Here is a 9,744-nt window from a genome sequence, read left to right on the forward strand (position 1 = left end):
TTAGTCATTGACTAAAAGCAGTCTTGGGGAGGGTGGCCTAAGCACAAATCTGTGGTTTCAGAACATAGTATCACCTTTCAATGAAGTAGCCTGCAGAAGCAGCACTTGTGGCTGCTGGCCAATTATTCTCTTAGACATCTCACTGGAGGATATCCGAATATTATATCTTTCCTGTCAAAACTGTCATTGTTTTGGGAGGGCAAGAGAAGAACGGGAGAGTAATTTGTTTTGATGATGATGCAGGTCAATATCTGAAGTTGCACTGTCCAGTTCAATAGCCATTAGCAACATATGGCATTTAAACTTAAACTAATTGAAATTAAAAATCACTTTTGCAGTTGCAATAGACATATTTAAAGTGCTCAATAGTCATATGGGCTAGTAGCTGTTCTATCAGAAAGTACCCATAACATTCCTGATATGTTAGATGATTTTGTTGGACGGTGCTGGTCTAGAAAAAGGAAATAAGAATAGATATAGTCCACTAGGTTTTCTTTGTCATAACACTTTTGCTACAACTGGAAGTCACCATAAATTAATATAAATTTAAAGTTAGCAATAGGAATTAAAATATAGATTGTTCATTATAATTTTAGCGAGAATATCAGTAAAATCTCTGCTGCAAGAATCTAATATCTATTTACTAACAGAGCAGCTTAAACCTATTTCTAACTTGCTGAATGTAATAATATTGTTCAAACATGAGTTTTTAAAATTTCCACATAGTAGTCTATACACAAAAAGGTGGTAAATGAAGTACTTCCAGATATTCCAGAAAAGTTATCACATTTTCCTCAATTTTTGTATAGCTTCAAGAAAAGATTCTATATCCTATCATATTATATTATAATTGTTTGTACATAATAATTTTCAAGTCTCCTTTTTTCTAGTTTATTTGTCTTTAGAGATCTAGTGTAAAATTCACTGAGAATAAAATATGCGGTATTATGATTAAATACATGAAAACTTGACACTTGATTAACTGAAATCTGTGGAATTGTGTTTAAATCTGAGTAACATGAATTTAGTTATAGTTTGCATATGGTGGTATAAACTCTATTTTAAGTTTCATTGATGTCTTACTTAGGCAAAGATAGACAATACAGTTTTTTCAGAAAAAGCAAATGAGTATACTTCCTTACCCGAATGGACATGATATAAAAGAAACATCCTCTTATTTAATTATTTTTTTCTGGAATGAAATTTTACTCTGGATAGATTTGAATGCTGTAAATTTGACTTTAAAGAAAGTATGGCTAGTCAGAATGTACAGGTAAGTTAAATAATAACCTTAAAAGCCAGAAAAAATTCCAAATAACAAAGAGACAGTAAGATTTCTTTTTAAAATATTCACTCAGGAATTATTATAGAGTATAATTATGGAGACACTTGCTTGTTTTATGTAATGTGATCAACTGTCACGAATGGCATGAATCTTTCAACATCCTGGTAAAGGAGCACACATTTCCTGTAAAGGCAACAGAATAGAAATTTGAGAAATTAATATTGGGTGTTACACTATAAGGAAAGGTTTGCATGTTTTAGTGGACAAAGAAATGAGCTGGACACAATGAAAACAGAAACATGATAGACTAGCCGTTAAATAAAGCAGTAGAATAAAGAAGTGGCGAATTAGAGGGGACTTTAAAAAATAAAATGATAATCAAGTCAGAAATTTAGAAAACGAAAAAGGGGATAAAATAGAGGAAAATAATGTAGATAATGTGTGAAGAATAAGATTTAGTTTTTAAATGCTGCAATACAAGTTGAGATCCATGAACTGTGCAGATTTTTGTCAAAATAATATTACTGGTAGAAATCACATAAAAATACTGTCAACCTAAAAGTGAGAGAATATAGTTTCTTTAATGACGAGGAAAATGGCTTCGAGAAATAATATGACTTCAGGAAGTACACGAAAATACATTGGTTCTAATGCTTAATGTAGATATCTTTTAAAAAATAGAGGAAGGAAATTGGATACATATTGCGCCACTGGAGGGTTTGCTATGGGAATGACCCATTCCAATATTTCTACTAAGTGATAACTCAAGTTTACTTAGAGAGAAAAATGAAAATCTATTGTAGAAAAGTATCTCCAAGAAGCAAAGCTTCTTCTTAATTATTTTTGCTTCAGTAAAAAAATAAAATAAAATAAAATAATTTGCTTTCTCTAATTTTATTTCAGTGCAGAATTTAGAAAAATGGTCCTTTAAAAAAGGTATTTATAGATTATAAATCTTTGAATTAAATTATTTGGTAACTTTTATAATTGCATTTAAATGTTTAAGAAATATGTAAGTATTAAGTAAATGAAAGAATATCTTCTAATTACAAACTATTAAATTCTCATTAGGACATAATATTAGATTAAGAAATTAAAGTCCATACTGAAATAATTAAAACATTTCTTAGCCTCAAGTAACTTGAGAACTCAAAATGACAAAACAAAGAAAAGTAAAATAAGTGTTACCATACACTTAGAGGCCCTACATGGTGAATGAGAAAAGAATAAAGGATAGGTTAATTTTTAATTTGCGTTTGTAAATCCCTTATTTATAATATTTAATGTTTAGACATTAAGAGGAACTAAATCATCATAAGTCAATTTCCACAATGATAAATGTTAAGATAACAGTTAAAAAATTGAATTAAAAGTTTAGTAATTATCCATATGAAAGGTCAAAAACTGGTTTATATTTGGCCACCAAAACAAATTGTTTGATCAGAATAATGTTATAACATATTTTTAATTAGTTGTCAATATTAAAAATAGGAAGGATTCACACAAAATCTAAATATGAGGACATGTATTAATGAAAAAAGTCAGAATAGTAACGATGAATTTTTAAATGGTAAAGATTTGCTAGAGTTGAGTAGTACTTGCCTATTTGTCATGGTTTGTCCATAAGCTCTTATCTCTTAATACCAAAAATCCAACTGGTTCATGTAGTAATGTTAATGGCCTGGTCCTATATTCATTTAATGCTAAGCACAGAGAAAACCATATATATTTTAGTGATTTAATTACTGTTTTTCATTAAGGTGTTTGTCATCATTAACAATAACAACCCATGCATTTCCATAAAAATTAAGAGTTTCTCATATTACAGAATTTATAAGCAAAATATGTGGGCAAAATTCAAAATGTAAAATTTAATCCATAATGTTGGTACCATAAATAGGCTTCTTAGAAGCTCCTGGATCTATCAGTTTCTAGTTTTGTATCCTCAGGCAATTTATTTTACTTCTCTAAATCTTTTTATTACCTAACCTACTAAAGGAGTTATTAATAGCATCAATCTTATAAGTTTGTCGTCCATATTTAATGAAATAAGTGCTTAGCTTTTATGTTTGGCAAACGTTGTGTTTGCATTAAAGTACTATTAAATAACCCTTTTATTAAGTTTTCCCATTAAATTGTACATCATATCACCAAAAATTTTAGGAGCAAATTGAAAATGGGACAGGGCTGGACATCAACAATTCAGTCCCTCTAGGAATGTCTCCTATTCCTCTAAAAAGGCACTAGACCTATGTTACTCAGTGTGAGACCTCATTACTGCCACATGACACTGCCAAATGGAGGCAGGACATTCTCATGAGTAAATGCTTTACTCTGTAAGGAGAAATAAAAAGTCATACCCTTTGTTCTAAATGTGTTTTATCCAGGACCTTTCATGAGTGTTTCACTAAAGAAAAAAGGTGTAAAATTTTTAAATCATGAAGAGATTATTTAGGATCCCTCTTATGCACAACACAGTAAAATTTTCAAATGCATGAAGATGGGAGTAAGTGCCAACATTGGGAGATTATATGGGATCTCTGCTCACCAGATGTGGATAGCAAAGTCACTGCTGTATGAAATAGACTAGCTTTTAAGATCTTAATATGACAAATTTTGGCATTATTCAGGTAGAGGAGGAACTTTTGATTGTTTCTGATTAATTTGTAGTCTAGAACCTTGCCTGGGTCTGGATTACTTAATAACAAATTCAAACTATACAGGGTAAACATAAATGCATACGTACACATGTATAGTCTAATTTTTGAAAAGAATAATAAAAAATAAACGAAGTGTTTGTTCACTTGTTTTTTAGTTGTTCCTTTGTTTTTTAATTATGTGGAAGTCACAGGGCATTTCCATGCATTCAGTTTTGTACCCAGCCCTCTCTTTTCTCTCCCTGGTGTTATCAAATCTCTAACTTTCAGAACGTTAGTCCCTACTTTCACTCTGTGACTCTAGGTGTTTGTGTAAGCATCCCCAATCTCAGAGGGTTTTCCAGGAATTTACACTTTACTTGAGGCTGTTTCTGATTTGTCCCAGTGAGTTTCCTGCCTGTCCATCTAGAGATGGTTATACTACACTAATCTGTCAGTGTTTTCTCCTAAGTGAGTCTTTGGCAAGACATTCTGCTGTTCTATTGGAGAAACTGCTTCTGGATGATGTAGTATATTGTGAGATTGTGAAGAATCTGTAGGTTCAAATCCATTTTCTCATTCTGAAGTGAAATGAGCTCCTTGGTGAAAAGCAAACATGTGTATGACATTATACAAGATCATGAATAAGGCATTCTCTAGCTACCATAGAATGGGACATTTGATCCAAATAATTATTGAGATGCTGCTCTGCAGTGCCAGAACTTTTGTGAGTATTGAGATGGAACAAAAAAATATAAGATATATATAAGAATATATAGGAGCAAATTGAAAATAGGACAGAATATATAGGAGCAAATTGAAAACAGACCAAGAGATCTGTTTATATGTCAACTCCCTCAGATATTGTTAAAAAATATTCTAATCATTTTCTTTCCAAACTGTTATTTCCTCCCATGAATCAGGGTACATCTTTACCATAGGCCATCACTCCTTTCAGGAAACGTGGACAACAAAAAGACAAGTTCAAGTTCTTTCCAGTGGGAGGATTTCCATGTTTTTTCTCCAGAATACCTGGGTTAGGCACAATGAGTTCTTATTATTGCCAGAGGCTCCATAAACACCTTCACATGCCACAAAATGTTCAACCCTCGGTTGGGCTGACAAGATCACATGGCCTAATTGTCAAAATGTATTGAACTTCAGCCAGAACCTGCAGCAAAGAATTCTCTGTAACCGAATCTCAATAAAATTCAGCAGATTAGAGTTTTCTCAATTTATGAATATTAAAGATGAGATAAATGAAAATGCAAAGAGAATGCCTCAAACATTGCTTTTTTCATATTGGTGGCCTGTGCAATGTACATGCACATATTTTACTAAGCCATCTCTTATACCTGCAGTGTTGCTGTTCTCTAGCTTTACTAAACATATAGTTATCAGAGTGAACCATCACCATTTTCGTTGGAATTCAAGACTATTCAGGTCCATGTGTAATATATAACAGTGATCTTTAAGTTGACATATACCTTAGCTTTGATGGTGAAGATATATTGCCACCAGAAAAAGTAAACTACCCTGAATTTTCTTGTTAATTGGTATAGCGGTATAGTATTTTCTAGATTAATAGCTGCATACCAGATAGCAGTGTGTGTATGTTTGCTCCAAACCATCTGGTTTTGAAGCTGCAATTGGAAGCATCACCTGATGACAATTACACATAAAAAGACTCATTCCACAAGATCTTAGGATTTTTGTAGAGGGAAAATATACAAGTTAAATAGCAGTGTGGTAGGAATTGCTACTAACTACCTTTGATACTTGATAGTGGCACAAATATCTCCAGTTTCCCTGAGGATGGAGTACTGCTTGTCTTGTAAAATTTGGAATTTGAAGCTGTCCAAAGACTTTCATTTATTCATTCTTATCATATTAGTCCTTACCACATGGGTAGGGGGGTAATTGTGGAATTCTGCTAGTTGCCAAACATGTTTTACAATTATGCATTTTGATATTTGGCAGGTATACGCAAGGTGGCACTACATTACATGGACAATGATGCCAGTGTAAGGCAGATTTGTAAATAAACTTTATATAGCATCTGACTCATAACCCCCAGGCCTTATCAGTGGGTCACAATTATGAATTGGATCTCTAGAACTTATCTTCCAAATATTGACATAACCTAATAATCTCTGGAATATCATGATATTTTCCACTCTCCCAAGCATAGTCACCATGGTTCAGGCTTGTAGAAATATATATAATATATTCTTGTGGCATTGTTGAAGGGTATTTATTGAAGGGGATCCAACATTCCCTTTCATCAAGGGTCTCTAGGTCTGTGAACTATGTCTTAGAATTGAGTGAGAGGCTGAACTTTCATACTGTGGTGACTTAAGTCAAGTTTCTTCTCAAGAGATGTGGAACTTTTCCAGTCATATAGATCAAATACCATTTTACTAACCTGCTCATTCTTTCATATATTCTGTTATTGTAATCAATTAACCACCATCAAAGATCCTTAAATGTAAAAAAAAAATTATATTTAAAATACACATCAGCTGGCCAATTGGCATTTTTATTCTTATGATTGCCATTTACTACATGAACTTTTGCAGTCCAGTATCCTGTCAGTTCCAAGGAAATCAAGGAAGTGACCTCAGCAGAGTCATCTTCTATCATCAACCCTGACCTTCAGAGGAAAACCGTCCCAGAGGTCTCAATAGATGTTGATGTCCCCTCTGTCATTTGGGCCTTCCTTTTCTAACAAGTGGATTTCACATTATAAATCTATTCTAACATTTTTATTTCTCTAAACCTTTGGATTACTTCTTCCTACTCCTGCCAGGTAAATTCTGGCATCTCAATTTTATTGAATATGACCCGCCTTTGCTATAGCTGTTGGTGAACTAACCAAACACCTGTCAGAGTAACTTCCTATTCCTGAAACTATCACAGTAAAACCATACTCCTCAGAGAATACACACACACTCATATATATATGGATAAATTTGACTCTATGTTATAATATTTTAGGCATACTTAGAATCTCTTTCTACTCATGTCTCCCAGTTTCCTGCCCATATAAAGACCAAATCTTGCAATTCTTTTTTTGTGTGTGTACGATATCTCTTCTTGGATCAGACTTTGCTTTATGCCCCAGGAAAATTCTGGGATATAATTCTGGTATGGGTTTGGGACAGAGAGGAATGGTGAAGATGGGTCGTGAGGTGAATTGATAAGCCATTGCAAAACAGTGCCTTAAGCAAGGAGAGACTAGTTTCCTCAATAAGCGAAAGAGGGAGGTACTTCAAATGATAACAGTTGAAGGATCAAGGGAAGTTGGTGGTTCAAGTTCAGATTTTTCTGTGTTCAGATAATGGTCCCATTCCAAACCTTAGGAAGTTACTTTTCAGTGTTCCAACTTTTATTTTTAGAAGTTAGTAAGACTTTTCATGCAATTTATATTATTATTCCCCAGTAAGCATGATTAAATTTAGAGATTGGTTCTTAACCATTTCTTCCATGTAGTTATAAGAAATGAGATATTATTTAAGGGACACAAAAAAAGCCAGACTTTTGGTACTCTATGTCTTAAGCTAATAGTTTCAAAGCAATGTGCTTATTGCTTTCTGTACAGTACAGCCAGAAGTAGCTACCTCACACTAAGAACCTTGAGGCCATCACTTGGACAATCATCAGGAAGGGCAACCACAATTTCATCTCCAGAATCTATGATTTCAGCAAAAAACCATGGGTGAGAGTTTAAGTAATAATAAAGTAAATGTATACAATGAACTTTTAGTATCCCTTTTCCCATTTCATAAGGAAACCCATTTCCCATTTCATAATTCACTGTATTTAGCTCAAATAGATGAGCAGCACAATCCCAGGACTGCTTCTGGTATCAAAGACTTGAGTAGTCATGTTCCTGTTGGGAAAACAGAATCCATGTTTTATAATTCAATGTAAGGAGTATAGTATTAAGAATTAGTTATAGATATGCTGAAAGAGTTCAAAAAGGGGGAATATGAGGCAGCTGAAACCAACTGCAGAAAGCCTCCTAGGGTCAGAGGAAAATGATGATTTTACTGGGGTCCAGGAACCATGAACTCCAGGCAGGAGCTGAAACCATGGAGTTGGAGCTACTACCTGAGTTTACTTCCGGAAGTTGTCCATGGACAGTGGAGCTCCAAGGCCAAGGCTGAAACATAGCTCTGTGCTGGGGATATCAATTGAAGTATTGAGGAGTTACCCTGAATTTTCAACTTTTCCTTCTCTCTCTCTAATCTCTCACCAGCACACCCTATTGACTGAACTAACTGACGTCAATGGGTAAAGAAGCACGGGATTTGTAATTTGCAATTGTCAGTGCCCCTGAGAAGTATGAGACAGACGATTAAGTGGATCTGAGAACAAACAGGCAAATGACTGGCACAATATATCTTTATATTCCTGCCCAAAATAGGTCAAACATTCAACATGGAAATCAAATTTTTAATTTGTACCAGTAATATATAAGCTAGAACAAAGATGATCTTTAAAAATAAATAGTACTATAAAAAGGAAAGAAGATTATAAAAATATCTAAGTCCAATAGATTTTATTAGACATGTGACTTTCTAGATAGTTTCCTTTTTCATAAGGAAGGCATTATTTGATTGTCATGTAACTTTCCACCATTAATTCTCTCAGAGCAGAGAACTGTTACCTTTGTGTGTCAGCTCTGTTGCATACCAATGACCTAGACTTAGTTAGCTAACCAAGAATTTATCTGTGATACAAGAGCCTTGTTTAACATGAAAGCATCATGGACTAATTTGGAAACAAAATCTAGAAATTTTTGTGAGATGCCTAAGATATTTTTCCTTTTAATTTTTACATTATTAATTTTAATAGTTCTTTCTTTGGAAAGAGATTCTCTGTGTTGATTTTATAAGGAATTATATGTTCTTAAGGAATGATCAGTCAAATATTAGCTTTGCATTATTTCACATAAATGATAATATTATGTGATAATAAAATGCTGAACTTTGAAAACTAGTCATATTCATAAAAACAAACTCTTCCTGGTTGGAAACCCTAGTGGTTGCTATTAGCCACTTTAATATCACAGCAGGTTACACATATTATTATTACATATAATTAACATTCTGACAAGTTAAGGATTTCTTTACCTGTATTCAGATTATACACAGAATATTATTTGAGTGTACTTCCTGTCTTCAAAAACATCAAAGTAAATAAAATGAAACAGTTCTAATTTTATCCTAATTATTAAATACTCTGGGATCATTAAACCAAATGACAGAGAAAGAAATGCCAATTATAAAGCTGTTGTTAGGTGACATTTGATTTTCCATATAAGGGGGATTATTACAAGCCAGAATGAAAATTCAACAGAACTATTTTACTATGATATAGTGCTAATCTTACCATTGTTTGTCTCCTTTTCTTGATAAATTAATGGATGCTAAGTATATCATAATATAATACTTAAGGCATTCTTCAATTCATATTTATTTTATTCCATGTTATACACATGTTAAGTAACTAGTTATTTTGAATTATTTAATATCATATTAAAATTTCCAATAAATGTGAAGGAGAGTTTTGATGGCTAAAGAATATATAATGTTCCAGGAAAAGATTTTGCATTGTAAAGGAATGCTGTAGAACAAGTTATACTAATAAAAAATGGTAAATATATGAAAATAAATTTTATGTGATATTAAATATGATTAATTTTTATAATTTGAGATATTTGTTTACTAAGGATATTACATGTTCTCCTGTTAGTAGAGTTTTCTTACACAGCTATTTTCTAGGTGCTGAATTTCTAATGCTGTTAAAAGCGTACGG

Source organism: Dasypus novemcinctus, chromosome 1 (genome assembly GCF_030445035.2).
Source record: "Dasypus novemcinctus isolate mDasNov1 chromosome 1, mDasNov1.1.hap2, whole genome shotgun sequence".
Taxonomy (NCBI): domain Eukaryota; kingdom Metazoa; phylum Chordata; class Mammalia; order Cingulata; family Dasypodidae; genus Dasypus; species Dasypus novemcinctus.